The 27,550-nt window shown below is 37.5% G+C and overlaps 1 protein-coding gene across 2 annotated transcripts in view; it reads right to left on the bottom strand.

Annotated features, from left to right (window-relative positions):
* The window catches only part of DYRK1A (dual specificity tyrosine phosphorylation regulated kinase 1A), an 89,283-nt gene extending 61,739 nt beyond the window's left edge, over positions 1-27,544 (bottom strand). The window contains exon 1 of one of the 2 annotated variants that reach the window (XM_062602461.1): positions 27,258-27,544. The gene's annotated coding sequence lies outside the window, so the exon portion shown is untranslated. Of the gene's footprint in view, positions 1-8,420; positions 9,283-27,257 lie in introns of those variants that run through there. The other variant, XM_062602462.1, reaches the window with a different exon arrangement.
* Between the last annotated feature and the right edge of the window lie 6 nt (positions 27,545-27,550).

The raw sequence follows: 27,550 nt of genomic DNA, 5'->3' as shown, positions 1-27,550 counted from the left end.
GCTCTGAATAAGTAAGTCTCTTTCAGAAAATCCACAAAGTTGTAAGAACAGAGAAACCAAACTGGAAAGGTAACACACACAGACTTGAACTATTTTAGAATCAGAAGATGACATTAGAGCTACTGACAATAAGGAAGAGTTGCTGATGTAACTGTAAAGACATGGGGAATCAATACATCTGCCCACTTCAGAGCTAACCTGCAAAACATATCCATCACAAACCAGTGCATTTCTTCAGTCTCCTTACGACTCTCTATCATCACACTTTGAAGAACTGGACAACTAGTGTGGTATTAAGACTGAAGTGGAAATGCAGGCGTCCACTGTATTCCAAGAAAATATCCACAACTTAAAACATAACTTTAAAACATCATCAGAGAACAAACACAATGAGTTACTGTGATGGTAACAGTATCACAGACACAATATAAAAGAGTAACATTTTAAACTCTGGGGTTTTGTTGGTTTTGGGTCTTTTTTTTTGAATAGGTGCAACCAAATCACATGTAATAGCTGCAAAGGCAACACATTAAACTCAGTAATTGAGCATCTTCTGTTGTGCCTCTGCACTGCCAAGTTCTTAAAACCAAAAGGCCTTTTACATAACCTGTACAAGGGCTTCCTGGTTTAGATACTAAATTGGTGATAAGAAGAGGCAAGAACAAATCCCACTCATCACACAGTCTGTAAGAGCATTACTACAAGAATCCCTTAGTAACAACATTCAGTGGGCTTCAAGAAACCAGTTTGATCTACTTACTGGTATAAGAAGAGAATTGGGAATAAAAGAGCAGAGGGAAGATTGGAGGAGAAGGCATTGAAAAACAAACTATTGAAAGTGGTACAGCAAACGAAAGAATAAAAGCTGAAGTCTTTCATTTAAACAAAGAGAGCAGTTCTTAGAAATCACCTGTGTAAGAAGCTGTGCTAAAACTTTACTTCATGCTTTTATTTCCCATTTTAATTACTGCTGCTTTCTACTCTTCATCTTTACTACTCACACAATGCTCCCCTGATCTCCTCAAAACACAGATAATGGGATTACCTATCCAAAGCAACTCCATATTCATGAATAATTTCAAGTGTAGAGTTCAGCTTTACGATAAAATGTTTAGTTAGCTAAGCCAAAGATGCTGAGCATATTTTATTCCAGGTTATACTCCACCATATTATAAACATGGTGAAAAACAAAGCTTTTATGTATGCCTGACTCTTCCTTACACCATAAGCTTAGGTTGCATGTTAGCCTCTGAGGACTAAATTTTATTCCATTGTATTTCTTTAGAGCATCCACTCCTTCCTTCAGAACACTCAATACACAAATTATGTCAACAGGTTCACTATAAATCAAAGCTGGTTTCAGAGCAATCATACTTGTAAAAACCTAAAAGTGCAAAAACCTTAAAGTGTAAAAACCATTACTAACATCTCTCTGAAGAAGTTTCACTTCCCTCTATCGTTTCTCTTTTTCGGGGGGTTTGCTTGGATATCAATCAGATAATGAGTTTTTGCAAATGCAGATGATTTTATTACATTATGAGCACAGTACGAAGCCAGTTCCAAACGCAGCAAAATAGTAGAAGTTTTTAAAAAAACTGTATTAGTTCATAAACTTAAGAAGGTACCCAAGTCGTATAGTATGCTGCGTATTTTGTTTGTATAACAGATGATAATTTAAAGCACCTAGAGTTAAAAGATTCAATCCAATTCTATCCAATCCAGGTTTGCAAAGTGTTAAAGGTAACCAGCATGAACACCTTTATAGAAAGGCCACATTTTCACTACAATTTTCTGTTCATTTTAAGCATACATGAAGAATTCTTTCCATGACAAATTTAAGTAAGAGGTCTCAGAATATCAGTAATAGCACACCCCAGAACTTGAATTAAAAGAAAAGTCTGCTGGGGAGGGTTTTGCTTTCTACATTTTTCTAATTAAAATGCTTTGTATACACATTTATTTCCCTTATTCAGTATCTTCGTATTGCAAGATTCAATATGGAACCTTTCGCAAACTAACCACAACAAAGTTCTTGAAGTTTTTCCTCTGTGAAAAGGTTATTTTGTAATTTCTGAAGTCACACTCAGTAAGTACCACAGAAATCTCTTCATATCTCATGATTACACACACTGTTCTCAGAGATGAACACAATTCAGGTCACTGACCTTGGGTAAATGTAGGCAGGCCTGTTGCTAGCAACATGAAATATAAATACTTACTTAGAAGCAAAAATATTTTTTTATTTACTACAAAAATGATTCTATAGCATACAAAATTAAATTGAGATTATTAACATACATACTGGAATATAATGGATCTAGATGTATATACATCTATACAATATCAATTTCTAAGCTCTGATCATTCTGCATTTCAACAGCCTATTCTTGAAACTAAGCACAATCAGTTATGTTGTTTGACATAAGACATACATGGTAAAAGATTCACCGAATACACCAGATTTGGTGTGTTATTTAAAACACTGCGTAATAAACTGTGAAGCATAACTAGTGTTACTGGAATTTAAAATAAACACATAAATCTCCCAGGGTTCTAGCGATTGTCAACTTCCAAGACTACTTCCCAGAGAGACCCAACTGAGGAAATTTCAAAATCACTGGTTTCGCTGCACCTAAAACATACAACATCTTTTGTTGCTAGGTTGTGTTCAGATGGACAAATTAACATACATCTGAAAACCAAACACACATGCGCATATTTACTGCTTCTGTTCTATTATGGACCAAGACATTGGCTATCCAAAGTAGTCTGATTATTCCCCCCTCCCCCCCCCCCTTCATTCTCTTGAATTATTTCTTATATATGACATCACAACTACTTCGCAAATCCAACATACAAAGCATAACTCTGTACACACTGTCTGGTTCACACACAAAATCACATACATACATAAAATCAAAAGCAGGCATGGTTTCACCATGGACACCCAAAACATCCCTCCCCTTTCATAGTCACCTGCGTGTTACTCCAACTGACAGCCACCATACTGATTACTAAAGCAACATTCAAGTCGTTCATGATCAGCATCACATTTAGCATGTTCCCAAAGTAGTCACAGATCCCCATCTTTAGGTTTTAAAATTCATAATTCAGAAGAAAAAATAATGACACCCCTCTTCAGTTTAGTTTGTGCATTCAACAGAACTACAAGCACAGTCACCTTCATATGTCAGTTTACCCTATGCGTAAGAAAGTGAATGTTAATGAAGGGCATTTTTCTACCTAACTGGTTTCCTACTTTAGGTGAAAAGACAGCAACGATCAAAACTGAGTTTATACTAGACTTCACCAATACAGCACTCATTCTAAGAGTTTGTATTGTACTTTTTAATCCCAGTTTCAAATGTATGCTGCTAAACTAGATTATGCTACTTACTAGATCAAAATTTGTGAGATACTTATGAAACAACTGCATCTAAAACAAAACACACTACCATAATTTTTCTTGTGTACCGTAAAATTATTTTTGGTGTCTCAAAAAACACTAGTTCCTCTAAAAATATACTGCAAATTACTAGTTTCACTCTTATTTACAACACATGATGAAAGAACCCATCTTTTTAAGTGTGAAAGCATGTACAAGCAGCTTTACCAAAATCACAAAGTTTCTCACCCAATTCAAACCTGACAAAGGCAGAACTACATGTGCAGTAGAGCAAGAATTTCTTTTCAACAGCAGTACTGCTTAAGCAGCCTGTATCCTTTCCATCACTACCTGCTTGGCTGAGACAGTGCTACTATTACAGGGTCACTCAGCAAACAGCATTGGGGAAATGACCTGGTGGAAAAAAATGGAGGAGACACCACTATTTTTCATTCTGTATCACTCATCCAATCCGGTTCACTGTAAATGCACAGTAGCCAGGCAGAAGGAACAAACAGCTGGGACAAAAAGGGGCTTCTTAGGCCAGTATTGGTGTAAAAATGCTGAACACTGAAGTGCGCTTAATTCTGTCACAGAAGGATCTAACAATAGTGTCACACCAATATTAATTCAATAAGACTTCAGAGGGCAATCTGAACCTCTGAAATTTGTGATTTATAACATACCATTTTTATTAAACCTAACCTTTTTATGAAAAGCAACGTGTAACCTCTAAAAAATGTACTACTTTCCTTGTATATAAAGGAACCAAACAGTGTAAAACTCACACCTGACCCATACAGCTAGACAACTTGGGATTTGTTTTTTAAATATTTATTTGTTCATGTAAACTCCAGAATAAAGGCTCTGGATTTTAGGAAGAATCAAACCGACACAACTAGGGGAAGAGAGGTAGAGAGAAGAAATAATATAAAAGTTCAAATACTTGAGATATTTTAGATAATTTGCATATGCTTCTTTTCTTACTCATTGACTAAAAACATTAATTTTAGAAGCACAAACTTAAAATATGTTTTAGTATACCAACCATATAAGGAATCACAAATTAAAGGGGGGAGTGGTTATTTTTATCACTCACTTAATAGTGTCAAGCAAACCAGACACAGTTACGTTTTAACCAGTTTGGAAAAGCAAACTCATGCCACTGTGTTTATATTCCCCTCCCTCAAACAAAAGATGCAGTGAGATGCTATAAGCAGGAGTTGTCCATCCCCTGCAATATCAGCTAAAATACTCGTACCTGTTGGATGGCACTGAACTCTTAGAACCAAGTACTTGCTTCTGTACTGTTTAGTGGCTTCACTGAGTAAAAATGCAATTACCGCAGGGTCCCATTTACATATTCTAGAAAATAATTTTATCCCAAATTCCCATAAGCATGAAGACAACAGAATTCCAGGAAAAGGAAGGGTATTTATGAAACGCAGACACTTTTTTTTTTAATTCTTTCTACGTCAGCTTACAAAAACAGATGTGTGTAACAAACTAATTCTTTTTCAAGTTAACACATATCCTACCTACAATTTCTTTCAAAGGTGGCATCTGATATTCAGGGGGGTTAGTTTTGGTGGTTTGGGTTTCATTTTTTTTTTGGTTTTTCTTTGACACAGCCATTTTACTTGATATATTAAACATGAACAAAACAGTAGCATATGAGTAAAGTCATATTTCAAAGCAGAATATCCATAAGGGCTGTAAACTAGTTTATCCAGGGCAATCTGCTCTCACAGTTGTGAAATGCTTTTCAGAGCTGAGATTTTTCTATAGAGGTCCTCAAAAAGATCGATCATTTAATTTACAAAAACTGTTTCTGTTAGTTGTGGTTGGGAAAAGAACTTCAGATATGCAAAGCAAAACATATGCCACTATATGTTTGCATTCATCTGTTTACAACTTTAGACCTAAAAAAGTCTCAAGACCATATAACTTTCCTACTTCTCCCTGTCTATTTTTCAGACATGAAGCAAGCAACCAAACACAGAATTAAAGGAAAGCCTAGAATTTCCACAAAACCTGCACAAACATCACTCAATTTAAAGATATTTACTACAATCTTGATACTACTACAGCTTACTATTCCTTCCAATTTAGTGGTCATTAACTACTACTTCCAGTATTTGTTGTACCCTTTATTTACAAAACAGACTACTTGTCAGAGACCTGGCAAGAGAAGGTACTCACTACTACTTCCACTTTTTAATCCTAGACTAGAGTTCAGACAGCACTTGTAGTGCTCTGTGAACATGCAATGCCTACTGAAATGCTTTTACCTCTCAAAAACTGCAAGAGCTCAAACATATAGATACGTATAGATAGATACACACACACATGCACACTACATACGTATGGGAGGTAAAGGCAGTTCTTTGCAAATGCAGACTATTTTAACTGCAATGACTTTACACTGATGAAGGCTACAGTTTCTGTCCAAAAGATTGCTAAAAGGTATATACATATATTGAAAAAAAAAAGTGGTATTTTCACAGCTACCACGGTTTCAAACAAAATATTATAACATTCAAGAGACTTCAGCTTTCTAAGTGACCCATCCTTAAGAAATCCAGATGTTACTGCATTTTGACATCATGACTGTTTCCTTAACTGCTTGCTTTTTCTTTTCCCCTTTTAATTCTTCCCTGATGCACACAAAATTCCATATCATGCTGCAATGTACAGGTAACAGTAACCAGGAATTAATAAATTAACAGGCTATCATCATGTTTCAGTAAATACTACTGTAACAGAACTGACCAAAACCAGAGAGAATGTAAAATCTTACTCAGAACACAACAAACTCCATGACAAAAATACTTTATATACTTATATAGATCCCTCGGAAATAATCTGTAGAGCTGCTATCAGATGTCTACATGAAATAAGACTACGTCTCCCTTTCAACTGCCCTGGCACAGTAGTATCTTTAATCTTGAAGGCTTCCAAAATATTTTAATACATGGAGATATGCACATCTATAGTCTTTCAAAAAAAAAAACAAAACAACCAACCATACACAACTGTAAACTGCTGGATAGCTCTGTAAATAGATGATGCTTACTTATAAGACTCCACCTAAGTGGCTTGTTTCAGCTATACACTGCTTTGCATACCTTTTTAAATACTTTTTAATATTTTCAAGCACAACACGAACTAACTGTTCAACTGATTCCCATATGATAGCTCCCATTCACAAATGCAATCACAGAATGGTTTGAGCTGGAAGGAACCTTAAAGCTCACATAGTTCCAATACCCCTACCATGGGCAGGGACACCTTCCACTATACCAGTCTGCTCAATGCCCCATCCAGCCTGGCCTGGAACATTGCTAGGGACAGAGCATTCACAACTTCCTGAAGCAACCTGTGCCAGTGTCTCACCACCCTCACAGTAAAGAATATCTTCCTTATATCTGATCTAAACCTTTGTCTTTCATTATTCAGGATATTTAGTCTGGATAGGCATACACACAGCCAGGTACTCTCCGGTCATATGTTAACCATATGCCTAGGTCTTAAACCAGCCTTCACCCCATAAATCTCCATACCTTCTGCTAAAGCAGGTATAACTGATACAAAAAGTGATAATGCAGAAGCACTGCTGATATCCTTTCCACTTTAACACAATAAATCAGATTTAACTGCCCAAGCTTCAGCTTAGGCTGAAAAACTTGAACTTGTCTACTTCACCTTGTGTCCAAAGAAACTAAATGAACGTGTTTAGGTCTCAAACATCAGAATTCTCCTTAATGCATCTGTCAGACTTCACCCACTTAGATAGGGTTTTCTGAGGACACTTGTTCAGAGAAGATTTTGAGCAACTGCACTTAAAAGGTAACATAAAAGAAATAAATTTCTTCAGTTGAAAATACGTACCTTCATCATCCTAGAAATCCTGCAGAACTCAACGTAAACCTTCTCTAAAAAAATAATAATAATCTCTAGCCCTTAGCTGGCTGAATCCTAAGTCAGCCACAACATCATTCTGATGTTAAACTCACCAGCCACCAGGAAAAAGTACTAAAATTATTATACCCTGAGTGCAATCATTTAAGAAACATGCCATGAAGGACAGCCTCAGCTCAAAGCTTTCTCCTTTTTTTTTATTCTGTCAGGGAAATAGGCAAAACACTGTTTTCTTATCATCAAGTGCTGATTTTTTTTATGCAGGACAAGTTCACAGGCTTCACATTCATACTAAAATAGTCAAACTCAGTACTTCAGAAACAGGGTACACATTGCCTCTCGAGAAAGGCAAGGGGAAGGGACTAATTTAGCATGCTGACAGCAGCACCTAAGACAGTTTTGGCTCAAACAACTATTCCTAAAAGTAACTCTAAACACACTCTTCGAAGTGGAAAGAGATGCTCTTTCTCTATTTGCACAACTCAAAAGTCCCAGTGTGTTATTTCTTTTTCTGCATATCCCAAGCATAGTACTAAAATGAAATATACATGGAATAGCCACACAAGTGTAGTAAATGGGGACAAAACCCACAATTTAAGCTTGTTTCCAGAACTCAGATTTGTCTTTTAATTTTATCTATCAATGTTAAAACACACTAAAAGGGAATTTAAGAATTACAGCTAGGATTTCAGGATATTGACAAAATAACTGGGACCCTAAGCTGGGCAAGAGGAGTTAGAAGTTGTTTAAAGAGGAGGAGTCCCTTATTTCCAAAACTACACATACCACAGCTGCTCTTCCAGCTCTTTTTAACTTGGAAACCAAAAACAAAGGTCCAGCTTTTGTCAGACATGTCAGTACAGAAACACTGTTTAAAAATCTTGTTCAACATGCTTTCAAACAGCAGTTCATATGAAGTTCAACAGCTCTGAAAATTGACAGTGGTCAAGTTCAGGCTCCATGACAACCAGATGCATTCAAAATAGACGGTGAACTGATTTATTTCATTAAACTGAGTTATTTCATTAAAATAAGAATACTCAGGCTGCAACTCCCCAAAAGCCATAGCTGACTTAGATTTGGCTGCTCTTTTCTCACCTACAGCCCTCCTTACCTTCAACCACTGAATGCAGACCAATCTCTTGCACCACATCTGGCATCTGCCTCAGTCCTGCTGAGTCAGTTCTGCAATTTAGCATAATGTAAAATATTCACCTTTTTTGATCAGTTTTCTGCTGACTCTGCACACCTCCAGAGCCCAAGTCCAACTTTCAGCTTCAAAACCTACACAGTAAATAAGAACCTAATTGTTTTTTTTTAGCACTTGCATACAGCTGATACATTTATATTCTGCATAACACTACTTGATCACAGAAAAACTGTATTTGCATTTTTGTGTAGTCTTTGATATTCCGGACCTTTGAAACTCACAGTTCCTAGGTTAGGGCCAGAAGTCCAAATACTTACTGATAACTGGAAGTAAGGTAGCCATGCTCTCAGACTGTGCTGGGGCAATAAACAGAGCATTCTGCTCATAGACGGAGAAAATCATTGTATTAAGCACTATGGGACACAACAAAGTAGTGATCCTTGCCTAAAAACCCCACTATCTAAACAGACTGTGTTTGTCCACAGAAAGACAAAACCAGACAGCTCACAAACTTCAGCTATCTATAATAAGGCTTGCTGTACAGGCTAAGAATACAGTATAAGAGAAGTAAAGAGCAAGATAGCTAAAGTATTTCTGACAGTTCTTGCTAAACTGACACAGAGCACCTTGAAGACCATAGCTAACATCTGGTTTAATATCAACAGTAATAGACCCTACCTCTACTTCAAGAACACAAGTGAAATGTTTACAGGCTTTTCTATATATAGTGTCTGTCATAACAGTCTACATAAATAAATTTGAAGAAATAAATTTAATCAGGCACGCTGACTACAAACTTCTCTGATGTTAGGAAGCAAAATGAACAAAAAAATCCAGCATCCTTACAATTCAGTTCTCAATGTTCCAGCCCAGTTATACATAGAGAGACTTTCACAATATGCTTTAAGTCCTAATTGAAGCTCAGGTTGACTACTACATACACTCAAATACATTTCAGTAAGTGTTGCAAAGTATTTGTACTTCAACATACGAATTAACAAACATGAAGACACAATTTCTCAGATTAAGTCCTTCAGAAAATTAATTTAATTTCATTATTAAAAAATTGGTTAAAGCCCCTTAAATAACTGGAGAATGAGTAGAATATAGTCCCACTGATACAATTTGTTCTCTGTTCCATCTCTACTCCCTTACACTTTTTCCACATATCATTCCTACCTTGGTGGTTGTGCTGTATTGCCATAATTCATATCATATTCTTCCACTGAGAAAATAAACCATTATCCAGGAGCCTGGAAAATGTGTAAGCATTGATAAATCCCAGCAAGTTTCTTCTTCCTCTTCCCTGAAGGTAAGCACACTCATCACTGAATTGGAGAGTCATGCTTCCTTTTCTCCCCCTCTGTCCCATGGTTCTTTGGTTCTTTTTTGTATGATAGTACACACATTACATGGGACTCGAGGACAATTGCCAAAACACCTGAGAAGCCAGGGATCTAGTTATTCTCATTGGAACTGAACATGTGGTTTCAGATTCTTGCCATCTAAGGAGCACACTAAACTGTCAAGAAAGGCAGCAGCCCCCTTCCGTCCTTCCCAACTCTCAGGTCCACAGCTGTGCCCCCTTCCTTGGAAACTTTAGTGTTCCCACTGAATATACAGTAAACTCCATGACCTAATTAAAAACTATTCACATCTTCGTCAGGTTCATCTCCTGCCAGTTTAGGGAACTGACCTGGCTCGGCAAATGGAAGAAAAACTTAAAGCTGGAACAAAAAGTTTAACAGGCCTTTTTGTGCAAAAAGATGCTGGCTCAGTTTATGCCACACAACATAACTTCCAACCAAGTATACGCCTTCACAAGCTGATCACACTCCAGGTTACTGCTAATAAGAAAAGAGCAAGTCACAGACAAAGCTCATCTTCCTGGCGCTTTTCCATCTCATGATGAAACAGCTTAGGTAGCTCAATTAGCAGCAAAGTTTTTTTTTACCTTTACTTACATAGTTAGCTGGTTTTGCTTAGCTTCTTAAGATGGCCCAACATGGAAAAGTAAAGCAAAAATGCCAACAAAGAGGATTTGCAAGTATGCTTAATCAAGGGAGAATGTAGACAGACACAGCCTCTTGTGATCCAATGCAGGCTGCTGTCAAACAGCCATGTCATATTCCCCTGCACCGTCCAGGCACCAGAGTAGGCAGGGGTTGCAATGATGAAGGCTACAAGTCCATCTGCAGCCCCACCTTAATCCCTCTTGGTCTTGCAAACCTCTGAAGCAGGAAACTACTGTAATTTTTGTATCATGCTCATGAGGTAGTCTCGAATGCATGTAACATCACAAGGCACTCTAAAACTATGGTAAAGTCTTCAAAGTGGATCAACAACAACAAAAAATGCACAAATGGGTTTTCCTCTTCTTTTCTTCAATACAGTAAATACATGAATAAAGAGAGATTCCACGTTTTCCTCACATCATTCACTCCGGAACTACAGCCCTAACAGTTCTCAGAATGTAGATTACTGTCAGCTCCAAAAAAATTTTAACAAAATATAAATCATCCCAACATAGTATTTTTTAATTTAACATAATTCAACATGGGCTTAAGTTCCACCTGTAGTTAGTTTACCACAGCCTTATCCCCAGTTAAGGAAACACTGACCTAGAAAACTCTGAAGAATGAGATAAATTAACAAACTTAAGTAAATATTCATATAATCTAGTGATGAAGTCAAAATACCTTCTTTTACAGATTTAAAAATCTGAGGTCTTGTTTTCCTATTTTGTTTGCCTCCATCCCTACTGTTAAGCATAATATTAAAGCAAATCCTGGTATATACCAAGATACTACCACAGAGGTAGTAGGCTGCAAAATTTTGCTGAGTTTTAAATGGTATTATAATCCATTAAGAAGAATTCAAAACCCTGCTTAAGTCAGGTACACGTGTGGATGCATGCACACATAGGGAGACGAGCCAGTACAGACAGTGGGTATACATCAACCAATGAAAGCTTTACCGGGGTACATTCATTACCACATTGAATAGAGTTTTCATCATTCATGGCAGCTCTGTACCCTTACAAACTATTGCTACAGGTAGCTCATTTGAGACTCCCTAACACTTGTTCTAAAAGGAAAAAAAAACCCCACACCACTAAACCCAGAATGTACTTGTTATATTCTAATATGAGCTTCTACAAAACTTTTTTGGAATTTCATCCAGTAATTCCTCATCAAGCCTTCATCAATGTATGGAATATCCCACAAAAGCATTCACAGATGACGAAACCATGACACACTTTCATCAAGTGGAATAGATTGTCCATTACCATGAACCCTGTATTACCTCTTGGCTTATCAATATAGAAGACGACGACTTTCTGGTGTGGAAAAAATTTTATGAATCTAATAAGAGGTTGCAGATACCCTGCCACATGGTAACTCAATCTGAGTTTGATAGCTAAGAGTTCAATTCACACTCACGTTTATAACAAGTTACCTTTTGTCAGCTTATCCTCAGGAACTGACCACATACATAACCCACCTACACATACACACCTCTTTAGCCCACTACAAATGTGACTTTGCTTTCCCTCACACAAAAGAAATAGAAAGTTAAGGCTAAGGATGAAGTAGCACATGATTGCTAAGCCAATCTAATAATTTGCTGCTACCAAAGGAGTGGAAAAAAAAGGAGAGGTATTGGAGAAGGTTCTGTTCTGCCCACATTCATCCTCTTCGCAGTCTTCACTGCTCTAGCTAATTGATCCCAAAGAAAACCAACTTCTTTCAGGTTTGCTTACTGGTTTTCTCATACACACAGATGATGGTAAATTATCTGAATAAATAGGCAAATAGGCTTTTGGGTGGTTTTTTTTGTACGTTCTAAAGGTTTAAATGTTGCAAAGAACTTGGGTCTTTTTTTTTTTTTTTAAACTGTATTATATTATGGCACTGAATGTGTAGTTCAGGCTTAGTCTGTCAACTTGGGATAATGTTGATTTGAATACCTTTTTGAGTACAATCACTATGGAGATGTATGGAATTCATTTCTGAACATTCTCTGACGGCAGTCATAAGAAGAAAGTCTAAAAGAAATCTCTCATCAAGATAAAAGCCCTGGAAAATTCTCTCTCACAGCGAGCCCTTCAGATTAATTTTGACTACCTAGACTTTTAGGATGCCAAACAGAAAAAAAATGACGCTTTGAGACAGTGTATATAAACTTCACCAATTCCAGCAATGAAATACTGGGTATAAATTGATCCATCTAATGCTCTCCAAGTTATCTGTCTTTTGTTCAGGAAGCAGACACTGCTCTAAAACTTTGACAAAATTATCTATTTCAGTAATTCTAGGACATGACAAGATTATGCAACTTTCTGATTATTTAACAGTACCTCTGCCAGCATCAGAAGTTGTTAGGGTTCTGACCAAGAGAGTCTGGTTTCCTGTAGCATTTTTTTTTTCCTAATAAATATTCCTAAAATAATTTTAAGAAGAGGTAGCAGGAAGGAAATGAGGACAAATTAAAAACAAATAAAAAATAAATAAAAAGGCTTTTAAATCCTGACCTTACAGAGCTCCAAACAGTACTCAAGATCACATCTGAGGTATCCAGGAAATAATAAAGCAAAAAAATCCTTCTTGTCCCACTGAAGTCCTTGCAAACTACCGAGAATAGCTCACTAGATGGAAAGATTCCAAAACAAAGCCACTTTTCCAGCAGATCTTCTTCTTTAATTTTCTACTAATATTACTGAACTGGTGCATTTCATGTAATGACGTGCTGTGCTTTTTAACAAAGCTTGCTAGAAAAAAACATAGCTTTCTATACAGACCTGCTGTTTCCTAATTTGTGAAAGAGCTCAACAAGAAGGTCATCAGCGTGATCTGACAGACTCTTGAGGATGAAGCCAGCACAGGTATCCTTAGGAAAAATGCAGTTTTTTCAGATGCATCTGAAATATTATAGCAACATATGAAATCACAGGGGCATAGCAAAAGGGATAAGAAAAGGAAGATTCAAAGCTCATGCCAGGTGCAACAAATGGACCAACTGCAGCCTAACAAGACTCATCTCTATAGTCCTTCATGTGACCAGTGTCCAGTGCACAGCAAAAAGAAAACTCTGATCATGACAATGTAGTCATCAAGACAGTCACAACAGAGAACTCCCTCAAATCATTAATACCATATACTATCCTGAAATATTCTTTTCCAACTTAAGTTAAAGCCACATTTAATGCCTTCAAAACTGGAACTGCCCTCTTCCCCCTATCGCACCCCCCTTCTTTTGATAAAAAATAAACCACCACCTTTGGAAATAAGCCAGAACTCCACACTGCTAATTTGAGACTTCACTTGAACTGAACAGAAAGGAGACTTAATAGCTTCAGAGCTAAGAGAAAGAGATCTCTATGGAGTTCAGTAGTGCTACACTGAATCTATCTGAGGAAACATGGATCCTCACACAGATCTGCAGCCAAGGCCTGATCTTTTTTGCTCAGAGAGATTTTTATTCAAAATACTTCAAGTTAGCTTCATACTGGATTTACAGGAATTAAAGGCATACTTCATTGTATGATTTTGTGTTTAGCAAAGAGCAAGAGACATGCTAACCTATACAGATATCTGCCACAGACAGTGCTTGAAAACACTGAGCAGTCTTCCTCTCTTTCATGAAGGGGTCAAGGAGATGGATGGCATCCTGAAGGGCAACAAAGACAGACAAAGTGGGAAGTTCTGAAATGCCAAATAGTCAACTCAAAGCAAGTTAGGGAAAAAGAGAAACAAGACTTTATGAAAAATACAATGGGTTGCAGAAGAAGGGTATGGGAAGGGGGGAAAAACCGGCACTAAACATCAAAGTAGTTGCACCACTATTCAACTAAGGAACCTCTACTACTCCTAGATACTGAGTAATGCTGTGTTGTTTGTCACAAGACAAAGGTCTTTAGCCATGAAAAAAACCAAGCATTATGAACAAAGTTAACTGCAGAGTAGACTGGAGTGGCACTTGAAGCAGAAGGGAAGATGGATGGGACTTTAAAAACAAAACCAATTAAAACAAAACAAAACAAGAGAAGCCATAAGCCACTGAAGAGATACAGCATTTATGACTAATACTCTTATTTACTCTTATTTACTAACCAAGAAGGAACCAACAGAACATTTTCAAAGACAAGTATTGTGTTTGCCCTATTAGCGTGTACATCCTGATAGCAGGCTGCCTGATAACCTCACCTAGAGCAGGGGGCCTAATGAAACAAAAATCTTCAAACTCAGAGAGTGACACATTTACGAGCACTCCCATATAAGAATGCAAAAGTAAGAATGCGAATAAGAATGCATGGAGAAACGATGCCCTGCGAGGCACTTACGGTGCTCCTGCCTTCAGTTCACCCAAGAGAAGCAAAGGAGGTAGACAGAAAAATTCCCTTACTTTCCCCATACACACACTTTATAGAGTAAATGTATTGTCCAATCGTCCATGTTTTTTTTGAAGTAATTTCAGATTATTAAAATATGGACATTAATATATGGATGGATTCAGATATTAAGGAATCAACATTCCTGTCTACTTTTCCACCTGACAGGTAAATAGTTATCAATAAAATTTAAGTAACTTTAACAAAAACATTAGATACATGAAACAACAGAATAATCCCAGCAGCACTGGTCACTTATTTAAGAGGACAAGCAAGCATGGAATTTCCAGAAGAGCTGCTTGTTTCTTTGGTTTTTAACATAACCGGTCCAGCTGGTAGTTATGTTAAAACCAGGCTATCAAGAGAAATGTTTTTTCATATGTCTCCTTCGTATAGCAGGAACAAGAAAACTAAAGCATCTTCACTCTGCAATTTAGCTTCTGGTATCAATAAGGTATGTTCACATCTTATAAAGACAGCTGAAAAATGCCTTTTATTAGAGCACTAACTTTAGAAACTTCAATTCAACTTTCACTTTGTCCAAACAGGGACAATACATATTTTGTGTGCACATATATATCTTCAGACAATATAAAATTCAAGTAAAAAAATCAGAAGTGTATGAAATTGAGGAGGTATCTATTTTGTATTGTCTTGTGGTAATGTTTGTGGCAAGGAACAAACAGAAAATTAAAACTTTAGTGTTTCTTAAGAGGTTTTAATCTTCAAAATTTTGGGGGTTTTCTCCCTCAAAAGCACTGTTCTTACAGGGGAGGGAGAGAAAGTAAGAACAAGTGAGAAAGAACAAGCAGGAGAAAACACTAAGCAAACAAGAGACTGCGCAAGTAACAAAAAGAGAGGTGCTTGAGAGACCAAGCACTAGAAAGGATGAGAGAGAAAAGGGCATGAACAAAAGTTCAAAAATTGTAAAAAAGAGCCAAGTGAAAGCGAGGAAGAACTAGAAGAAGAGCACAAGTGAAAAGAATGCAAGAAAACACATGCATCAGGAGTAAGGAGGAAAATTATAAAGCAGGACAGCTACAAAGCGAGCAGGAGAGTTGGAAGAGAGAACTTATCAAGTAAGACTGGTAGCACATGTTAAAGAGTGCATGTAAGCAGGACAGCATCAGAGTGGGAATATTAGAGAAGGAATGTGCACGGAAGTTTGAAATAGCAAGCAAAAGTCAGAGAAGCAGACAAGGAGGGGGGCAGGGACAGACAGATTGGTGAGTGATTTACTACAGGAGGGGTGGCAAAAATTCCTCAAAATGATGTTCTCCATTAAGTAACAGTGCTATCAGAGCCAGTTAACCAACCCCTGCCTCTTCTAGGAGGAACCCTAGTTCCTGTCCACCCACACAACTCATTCCATTATCTTGTCAAATGTCTGAGCAGCAGCACAGTGTACCAGGTCTGGGAACCAATCTGACTGAAAAGTAACCTGATTCTCCACCCCCACACACATCCAAATGTTATATATATAAAATTATATATTTCAGCCAACTCAGTTTCCAAGTCTGATTCATTGGTTGGTCTTACAAACAGCTGTGCCAACACAATGCAGGTGGGAACAAGTAGCCAGAATCTGGAGAGGAGAGCTGCTTAAGTGGTGACTGCCTTCAAGGAACTCACTGTTGCACACTTTGCCTTAGAATGACTCTCTCAACAATTTCCCTCTAAGTGCTTCAGTGGCTCTACATCTTGCGGTATTAACTTCATGTCAGTTTACTAATACTTAAACTGTAAACCAAACACATACAACATCATCAGATTAAATCTTGTGTGTATCACACACCCCTCACAGATGAGGTAAAAAAGAGTTGTTGCTTTTCATCTTTTTGCTTCTTTTTTTAATCAATTATTTCAAATTTGGCATAGGTACAGTTTTGGGGAGAGCAAGGTAATTTTCACTATGCTCAGAGAAACATACATAGTCTTCGCTGGGTAGAAGGAGAAAATGGTTTAGAGTAGAAGGAAAAGGGGGTAGAAAATCTATGTTGCTTATGTTTTTCTGTCTGTATACTGTTCTTTGCTGTGCTGCCCTTCACCATTCTCAGCACTGAAATTCTGTATAAGTCTATGGTCTTATCATAAATTAGAAGATGGAATTATCTTCTAGTGAAAAAGAGATAATGAAGTCATCTCAAAGAAGATGATGATAATGAAGACTTGTCATAGAGATAATGAAGTCTTCTCAAATTTTCCCCAAGAAGGTATAGTAGTAGCAGAAGACCAATAATTTCAATCTTTACTCATCAGCTTCTGTTAGTTTGTATCCCTTCACTACCACTACTACCAAGCAATGTCTCAAGACTCAGTAACAAATTTGGTCATCTGAAACTAGAACAGAAATTATTATTGTGGAAGACAGTACTTCAGACATTTAGCAAATTTTCCTTCATGCAAGCCAACCATACCCAAGCATGCAAAAGTGTGGTTTACACACTTGGTGTATACTTACACAGTTGACCCACTGCTCCTGAAACTATTCACTCTCAAGTGGTTGAGCCGTAAGACTGAGAACTCAGTCCTAAAAGATCAGGTAGAAGAGATGGGACCTTCTATACTAGTAAGATGGAGATGTTTCAATCATACAAGCCAGGCAAATACGATATATGCCTCTTTCTCCTCTGTGAAAAAGTTTTATAGATGTCACAGAATCAGAGACCGTGGTAAGAAATGTTATGGCAGGCCTGATAAATGTTTGTGTTTTGCAACATAATCTTTACTTGCACAGTCAAATGTTATTTTATTCATTGAACAGATGTTTATCATGTATATCAGGACAGGACATGGAAAACAAAGCTATACAGTTAATACCAGCTATACCATAAATGATACTAATTACTGAAATACTCCATTAGTTCTTTCCAAAATTGAAGTATGTGTATCAAAAGAGAAAAGAGATTGCAAGAAAAGAAAATAAAAAAATAGTTCTTTATGGTTTTTTTTAGACAAGCAAATCCCCTTTTGGAAAAATGAGTTTGAACTCTAAATGCCCCAAATTTCAAAATAAAATCTTAAGTTCCTTGAACAGAGCTCTATCTGGATATGCTGAGTCACTCTCCAACCTGAAGAGACTGTTTCTTGCTTCTCTGTGTTACAAAGCACTCAGAATATAAACTCAAATGCAACTAGAAATACACAGCATCCTCTATTAAGATGCAAGACACCCTAAACCCTTAACCTCAGCTCTGTCCATTGCGTCATTGCCTAACTTTGGGCAAGTCACTTTGCATTTTTTACTTTCATTCCCCTTTAAAAAGCAGTTTAGTAACATCTATTTGTCTCCTGTTAGCAAAGCAAAAACTGCTGCATGTATGGAAAGCAACATGACATTAAGCGCTATACAAAATGTCTAAAATCACCAGAACTCCTCTCCTCACCCCAAAACCCAGCAATTCAGTGCCTTAGCTTAGGCTGCCAACAGATTTGGTGGAGGTTTTTTCTGTACATTAGATCTTAATAATTGAAAAATATTTTCACACAATGCTAAAAGAATCAAAGAATCTCTTAGCAGTTGCTATATTCAGATACTAAAACGTTAAACCTTTGCACACAAGCCTGTGAGAAAGTTACAAACCTGAGACTAAGTGCAAGGTCTGGACAGTGTGCAATTATTAACAACTTGTAAATATAATCAATTTTTTTTAGGTACATCAGACCACCAAAAGCAAGAGAGTTTTCCTGGTTTTGTCAGTGTATGAGTGCTTAACTAAGTTAGGGAATTTTTTTGGAAATAACTAATAAGGTCAAATGCAACCCTACAGAGGTTCTCAAGATTAAAATGTAAGAGGAACGACCATGCTTAAATACATGGAATATAAAGCATACCTGTTTCCTCAGATATGTAAATAAGATGGCACTGTCAAATTTCAAGCTCACTGGTTTCAGAATATACATAATGACTAACACATAACCTAGAAATTGTATTTTGGGACCACTGTACGCTTGCTAAAAACATACCCTGAGCTGCAGCCTCCCCTCAAACCACAGATCTCAAGTTATTTTGTTTGATGCAAGCAAAACTTTGCTTTACATACGAAGATTCAAATTAAGATTTTTTTTTTGTAAACAAAGTACCAGTAGTCAAGAGAATGAAAGCATATAAAGAATCCTGTATCAGAAAATACCAAGGGAAAAATTTTCAAATATGGAAGTCTAAAAATTAAATTCTTTATTTCATATTGAAAATTTGGGATAGAACTAATTATATATTCTCATGTTTCAATAAACATAGGTAGGAACTATAAGACTTAAATCTTAAAAAAAAAAACCTGAGGCCAACAGTATGGCAAAATACTTGTTTATCTATGTAAGCACTATGTAGACCTAAGATGATACTTCGACGTAAAAAAAAAAAAAAAAAATATTGTGAAAAAGATACAGAAAATGATGAATGACATTGGGAAGGTCAATGAAGCCCCTTCTCTCTCATTACAGACCTTGGAAATACACACTAAAGGGCATCAAACATAAACTAAGGCCAAGGAAATCTTTTTCACACACAAAAGAATTATTTACTGATCTCACTCAGGACATGTCCCTGATGCAAACAAAAAATAAAAATCCCACAACAGTTTTTAAGCTCTATAAATTATTACATTGGACAGAATGGGATTAAAAAAAAAAAAGAAAAAAAAAAAAACTTCTGTTTCAGAATGTAAACCTACCATAAACTCATGAACTTCCCAGTACTAGGAAAATATTTAATGACATGAACTACTCCAATTTGTTGTTTCCTTCGTCCTGAGGTTTTCTTTTAATAAGCTTTTAGAAAGCTTACTGAGATTTTTTTTTTTGAGAGGGGTTATTAAATAAAAGCCCCACACCCCACAAACACTGATAGTCTATACACACACAGATCATGGATACAGACATCCTAGGTCACTGATGATCTCTAACATTTCCAAATGCAAAGCACCACATGCATATGCTGGCAGAGCTTCAGAAGATCTCTTCAAAATGTCAAGTTTGTCACATAGGTACATTCCTTCACAGACAAAACACTGAGCTGAATGTCCCTGTGTATCGATACATGCATTTTACTTTTATATTCCACTTCCATTACAAACAGTAGCTAAAAGGAAACAAACATATTTTAAAACATCTTTGTTCACTTTGAGGAACATTTTTATAAATTGTGCAGAAGAGAGAATGATTTCAAAACATGACACTTGAACTTTGTGTACTCTAAGTAGAACCTGTTTTCTCCTTTCCTGAAATAACTGGATGCTGGTTAAGAACATCTATAGCAGAAAACCAGAATGATATACCTACTTTATGCATGCCTACAATTATTTCTTCATATTATGAGAAAAAAAATGGGGAGTTAATCTGTAATTTAAAACAGAGAACCCTAAGATAAGACTCATAACTTGGCCAGCATGTTTTTCTTGCTTTATTAACTTTTGTAACAAGTTAAACAGAAATATTTTAGCAAAAACTTGTATTTTGGTTTACTGCAATTGCCTAGCAGTATGCAAATTAAGTAAAGGGACACTAGGTATTACCTTCAAATACGCATTTAAAAATTGTTTCAAATTCTAATGGTTTCTTACATGAGAAAACTATTACATAGGTTTCTAGTCCACATCACCTGAAGCAAAGCCAATCTTGATTTAAGAATGACAACAAAAGTTGTCAGTGTTATCATTAACCACTAAGGTAAGGCAGCCAAGTACTTGTACTCCAACAATCTGTTGCCACATGTGCAGCTGGATTTCTCAAGGTTTCAAAACTAAGCTCATAAAGTTTTAAAACGTCCATGCTGTGAACATGACTCTAAGTTAATTTAACTCCATAGAGATACGTAAATGAATGTTTCGATGGGTAAAAAGCCTGAAAGTAGACTCATATGGACACTGTGAAGTGCAAATCATGATCGCACACTTTGTAAAATAGGTGAAAACATCCCCACACAAATCCTACAAAGACAGAAGATAACCCTCTTCTAAGGATCACATCAGATGTCACTAATGACTTCCATTCATGCCTGGGTATTATTAGTTCTTAGACCTTCTATCATTAAGATTTTGTACAACAGACTTACACAGACTCACAACCCTTTTTATTTACCAAAAGGAAAAACAAACCACAAACACAGATGCATTTACACAATGCCGGAACAAAAAATGCTACATAAGAGAACACTGAGACTGAATGGGTATGCACCTCAAAGTCATGAAATACTGATTAAATGGAGAAAGAAATAATACTTCCTTCATGTTGCACAGTACAAATCAAAATGGATATCAGATCCTGGGTAAGGATGTACTCCTCTAAGTAGCACAACAATGCAAAACCAAGCAATTTTTAGGTATACCCTTATAACAAAAACTTCAACTATAGTTTATAACTCAGTATCATATATACTCTTTCCTCTAAGCTTTCAACATAAATTAATCATTTATGATGCTGTCTGTAGTAGACATAGTTCATGGAAAACATTAATTCACTTAGGAACTAAGCTTGTAAAATGCCATCTGTATTAAAAAACAATAAAACTGTCAAAAAAAGTTTGAGAAGATAGAAGGGTCATTCAAAATGAAGCTGTAGTTAACTGACCTTTCCCCAGAACTGTTCCTGCTAGTACTTCTGATTTCAGGGAAAAGCATAATGTCAGTTTGTAGCCTTAACATATACAGAACTTCACTTCAGGAAACATCTGCTCTCAGTGGGAAGACACAGACAGGTATGTACAATCACATACATGTTCAGCATTTGCAGTAATGCTCATTTTCCTGTACAAGGGCCTGCCGTAAAATTCTACATGTCTGCAAGCACACTATGACATTGAAAGGAAAGCCACCTTAAATACAAGAACACAGAACTCTAAGCTTGTGAACATCTGATCATGGTGAAAATGTACATTAACTTGCATTATTCCACAACTATGACTGAGTATTTGTAGTATTTATGAGCTAAATTCTACTGGGAAGCAAAGGGAAACTGCCAGGATCTTCACACAACAACCACTTCTTATTAACAAAGACATCAAGGTATTTCAAACACTAACTTACAGTTCTTGTCAACCCATTAAATCAGTACCTATTTATCCCTAAGTTAGAAAGAGTAACAACAAAGAAGCCAGAATTAGACACGATCCAGGAAAGTTACTGAGCTTCCAGTATCAATAAGCTTTTGCAAGACTGTATTAGAAACTGACTTGTCTGTTAGTACACACATATCCCATATGTATTTCATGGTTTAAGTCCTGTTAAAACTGTATTTAAAACCCAAGAACATATGCTGTGTAAGTAAGAAAAAAGCTGTAGGTACTTACAACTGGACAGATCAAACAGAGATGAGTGTAAGGAAATTAATTTTTCAGGAAAATGTAGAACTAAGCAAGTACACATTAGCTTCCCTACCAGACAATATTTTTATTCCTCTTTTAACCCCTTTCTTCAGTAGAACAGTAAACTGATAGCATGGACACAGAACTACTTCCCCTACAGAGGAAGTGGAAAGCTACGCTCCAATTTGCTCCTCAGTGACAGGTCCACTGGCAAAGTAAATGAGAAGTTATTAGTAATTTTCATAGTTCACAAGAACACAAATTAAGACTTGAACACACAGGCAAACAGGATTTTCAGTGAACAAAAATGCAACTACCAGCGTTTGAAGCCAGGAAGCCAAAATCCAGCGAACAGAAGGTTTTGGGAAACAAGGATTTAAATTTTCACTAATAAGTTTGACTTAATCACTAAAACGCCTTTAACTACGATTGTGATACTAGCTATTTTACTGGTCTGATTATTTTCAGGAACTCAAAATTCAGTCAAATTTTTTTCTATTACATTTTGAAAAGAGTAACTCTGCCATTAGAAATTAATGGAAATTTGTACATTTCCACTCCTCTCCAATTTCATCATCCAAATAGATATTAAAAAGAGGAAACCTTTCAACACATGTATGAACATATTATTAACTATTCCTTTAACTGACTCAAAACAGAGTCTATTTTTATTTGCCTCTGGTGAAAAAGAAAAAAAATTAAGGTTTTAGAATGTTATATAATATAGAAATTGAGAGCTGGGTTTCTCACAGCTAGAACAAAACTGACACTTAATGGACTTAATTTCACTTTCATTTACTCAGTTTCACTTTCTGGTTTTTAGTGCTACCCAGACCCTGGAAACTTTGCAAGGAGCATGTTTACAAATAAGTGCTAGCTTATGTTATTTTAATTACAGAAACATTTTCACTGCTTTTAAGAAATTACATATTCAGAGCTGAAATTAAACTGATTATGTCTTCACACAGGGTAACTGAAATAGCTACTATCCAGACTTCAGAGGCTCCACAGTATTTGCACTGTATGGACATAAGCAGAGCTGACTGGGAACAATCTTCTACGTTTCCCTAGCTCTTCAATGGGTATTCTCCTTGTAAATCATATGGATAGGACATTTCGGAATGAATCAGCATATGATTACATCAGTACCTTTCATACTGAGCCACTCCATCTCCAACCTTTTCAACTGCAGAAAAACTCACCTATCCTTTAGAGACTGTGGAGGGAAAGGGGGGAGGAGCAAGGGAGGTGAAAGGAAACCTTATGAAGACAATGGGACTTAGCCTGTCTCATCACTCTCTGCTTTCTGGTTAGAGAAGAGCTCCTTTTTAGATCTGTGCTCCTAGACAAGTAAGCCATAATCAAGCACCCACAGGTACTGGACAAGATTCACATAAAATGAGTATTAGGGGAAGCAGAGCTAAACTCCAAATAAAGCTGTGATAAGTATGAACTAGAGACCTATTCTAAAATAATAAAATACACTTGTACTAGTAAAAGCAGTTATTTTTTCAGTTATGTTTGGATAAAAGAGAATCAAATGCAGAATTTTACTTTCCTTCCCCATAAGGAAAAAACCATAACCAAAGAATATTTATTACAAACTGTTACATTAATTGTCACAGGCCTAATGTTTACGCCACTGCAATTCTATTGGTATATTGTGTCATATCGAAGACAAAGTATTAGGTAACTGTACATACAGAATTTGTCTTCCTGGGAACAACAATTGTTTCTAATTATTGAAAGTTTCTCCAGTGCTTCTAAACCATTCAATAGACTACACTTCCCATAACTCTCCTCTTGAAGGACCGATGGAGGTAAGGAAGAAAAAAGAAAATAGGAAGGAAATGGAGAGTATTCCCCTTCTCAGAATATTTTATTTTTTTTTCTCCACTCATAAGCTTACAAGAAAGCCATGTTTGCCCAGAAAGGTTTTTCTGTATTATTTCAAATAGTCTGCATAAACATATGAAGGCTTTTAGGCTTCTTAAAGTCTGATGAGTAAGAAAGTTATTACATAAATTAAAAAAAAAAAAATGTTTCTTACCAAACTCTTACCAAAAAAAAAAAAAGGTGAAACTGTAAACTTAACAAATAATCTATTGTACTCAGTTATAAAGACAAAAGCAGCAGTTCTCTGTAAATAATCCTATTCTAAAACAACAGATCTATTTACAAAAGGATTTCAGAAGTTATACAAGTCTCCCATGCTCCCATAAAACAAAGGTACCAGAAAGTTTTTTACCTAACTTTGGAGAACAGTTCTCCAAAAAAAAGTTAAAAATTACCATAGAAAAATTAAACATATACCAAATCTTTAATTCTTCCTCAAAATATAAGATGTAACAGCAACTTTCAACCTACAGCCCCATAGTCAAAAAACACCTAAAATACAGTTTTCTGGAAGAATGCTGAAAATATAATCTAATTATATCAACAAAACTGCTTCTTTGGTAAGAGTATGTACTAGTCTTTACCAGCCATTTAAGTTCAGATTAACCTGTAAAATGCTATCATAGTAAATAAAGGTACACTTTTTCACATGTTTAACTACACTTCTTGCATACCACCATATGACCATGTGGTAGGGTTTCAAAAATGTTAGCATAAACTAAAAGGGACTTTTTCACTCTATGTTAAGATGTTTACCAACTGATTTGAACTGAAATGACAAAAGTATCACAGTAAGCCCATTAAGGCAAAGACTAATAACACAGTTAACCCACACACGTTTCCTTGCAAGGCCCTATCAGAATTAAGATTTTTAAATATGGTATATGTGTTCACACATGTCCTAATTAAATGTAACTTTAAAAGCTTAGACAAGGCATACTGTTTTTACTAAGTACCAGTCACATTTTGCTGCTTTGTTTAAACTATCAACCAGCTTGTTAGAAGTCATTTATAGACATCACATGTTAATTCCCAGTCTATGCAAATCCCACATACTTTAAAAATTGATAAATTCCCAATGACTAGCTCATTATTTTACACAAGTAAGAAAATACTATCATAAACTGACACTGAAATAGAGAACTCTTGGCTGCTATTAGGTAAAATTATCCTTGTTGCAGCTTCTCCATCACTGTCCAACATGGGGGAGGGGATTGCAATGACAAGTTCTAAATCCATCCAAGTATTGATTCAGGAACTGTAACACTGCTGCTCATGTAACAAATTGTCTTTCTTACCTATCTACCTGGTAACAATATTAAACTATTGCCATATGTAAACGATTACACAAAAATTTTATAGAAGGAACTGCTCTCTCTTCTTAAGAAGACCATACTCTCTATTCAACTTTGAACAAGATATACTTGCTTTACTCAAAGAATATTAAAAAACCATGAATTAAACTCAATGAGCTTCATAAACTTTGACAGAATTTTTAATTCACAGGAGAAAATGAAAATTTAACACTTCAAACATATTCTACTTAGGACTGCAAATAAGAACACTCTAGTTCTAAATAATTAATATAAGGCAAAACCGTGAAGTGTACCTTATGAAAGTAGTCTATACACACACACACACACACACACCAAGTTCACCAAATATATATAGATAATAGCTAGCAAATACTAGCTCATACTTGGGAGTTATTTGCAGTGTTAGTATTCTAACTCTACAAAGTATAATTAATTTTCCAAAATTATCCAACCTACTGAGGTTGGGGGAAGGGTGATATGGACAAAAAGACAAGTTTACCAAAACTTTTTAGGGCTACAGACTATTCCAAAGAGGTAAGTTAAATTCTGCTTGGTTACAGGCACGTAATTGAATACTATGACGAACAAAATGTTTGCTTTTTTATCACCAGGTATCATCGACGTATTCTTCAGCTTCACACACCTTTTCTTAGAATGAAGAATGAAATACCAATATGATAATAAAACAAGTTGTTAAGTTGTACTTATCCAGATCCCACTATAACACTATATCCATGCAAGTGTGACTATATATACCTACTGGCAAAAGTTTACAGCACACGCTCATTCAGATTAAAACAGTAGGCTGTCAAAAACACGCCTGTTGATTTATTCTGTAGTCAGATATTCTTTGTTAATCGTAAAGAACAATTAATGTTTATTTCCTCAGATGACTGTGGAGTAATAGGAGAACTAAGTAACAGCAGCAATCTAGATACATGATCAAAGAACCCCTACATGGCTTTGGACAGACTAAACTGAAAAACTTCAAAGCTGACTGAGATTCAGAATTGCACAGATTTCGAAATTTCAAATTACAGTACATTTAACTGCGTTTTCTGATGGGAGGGGGGGAATGCCACTCCAGAGAAGCAGCACCCTCTGTATTGGATGAGGTCTCCAATTTCTTCAGCAACACAATGCTGAATTCCTAAAAGACTGCAGCGTGCTATTAAAATACAGAAGTGTCTCTGTGTCCCTGCACCTATTTCCCAACTGCTTCTCCCTCCTCTGCCCCACCCCCCCGCCAGAATGACAGTCATCTCACACAGGTACTCCTTCTACATCGGCCTGCAACTTCTCCACCTATCACTCAGTCCCTCACATGGGTGCAAAAAGGGGCACCCAAAGCCTCCACCACAACAGGTGCCTGCTCAGCTGATGGTTCAACTCCTGACGCCCTCCTCGCCTCCCGCTCCCAGACCGGGGCGAGACCTCGCACCCGCCCACCGCAGGGCGTTGCGCATAAGAGCAAGAGGATCCAGGCGAGATCTCTTCCTCCATTGCCGGTTCCGCGGCCCACCTCGCCGCTCCGCTTTCCAACCCGGCAGCGACAGCCTCTCCCGGACGCCGAGGGGAAAAGGGCCGCAGAGGCCCCGACGGCCACCACCGCTGCCCTCCGCCGCCGCTGCTTCCCGGCCATGTCCGGCCTGCCCTAGAAGGAGGCGGCGGGAGGGAGGGCGGGGAGAAGGCTAGTCCCGAAGCCCGGTGCGGGTCCCGGCCCTGCCAGCGCCAGCCCGGCGTTCGGCGGGCCCCGGCGTTCTCCCCATCTCCTCTCTCTAAGATGGCAGCGCAGCTGCCCCCTGCGCTGCGCCCCCTTCGACCGCGCCGGGCCGGGAGGTGGCACCAGCTCGTCCCGCTGCGCAGCTCCCCGCCACCGGCTAAGGCTTCTCACTTACCCGTGCTGGGGGCTGCGGGCCCAGCGCTCCGGCCCGGCTTCTCCCAGTCGAGGCCTCTTCCCTCGGGCGGCGGGTGCGGGTAGGGCGAGGAGAGAGCGCTTCTCCCAGCCTCGGCCAGGGGCCCCGGCGCGGCAGCGCCTCCCTCTTGTGCGCTCCGCAGTCCGGCCGCCCCGCCGCGCTCGGGCCCGCACGGCTGGCGGCGGTGCCGGTGCCGCTCGAGGCGCGGGGGGCACCGGCCGTGGGGTCTGTCCACTGCGCGCGTCCCTCTCTGGGCGGCGAAGAGGAGGGGGGGC

This window comes from Pezoporus occidentalis, unplaced genomic scaffold, assembly GCF_034315485.1.
Source record: "Pezoporus occidentalis ecotype Australia unplaced genomic scaffold, CSIRO_AGI_Poc_V1 ctg77, whole genome shotgun sequence".
NCBI classification, from domain to species: Eukaryota; Metazoa; Chordata; class Aves; order Psittaciformes; family Psittacidae; genus Pezoporus; species Pezoporus occidentalis.
The sequence above is the reverse complement of the archived record's forward strand: the minus strand, read 5'-3'. Positions and strand labels throughout refer to the sequence as shown.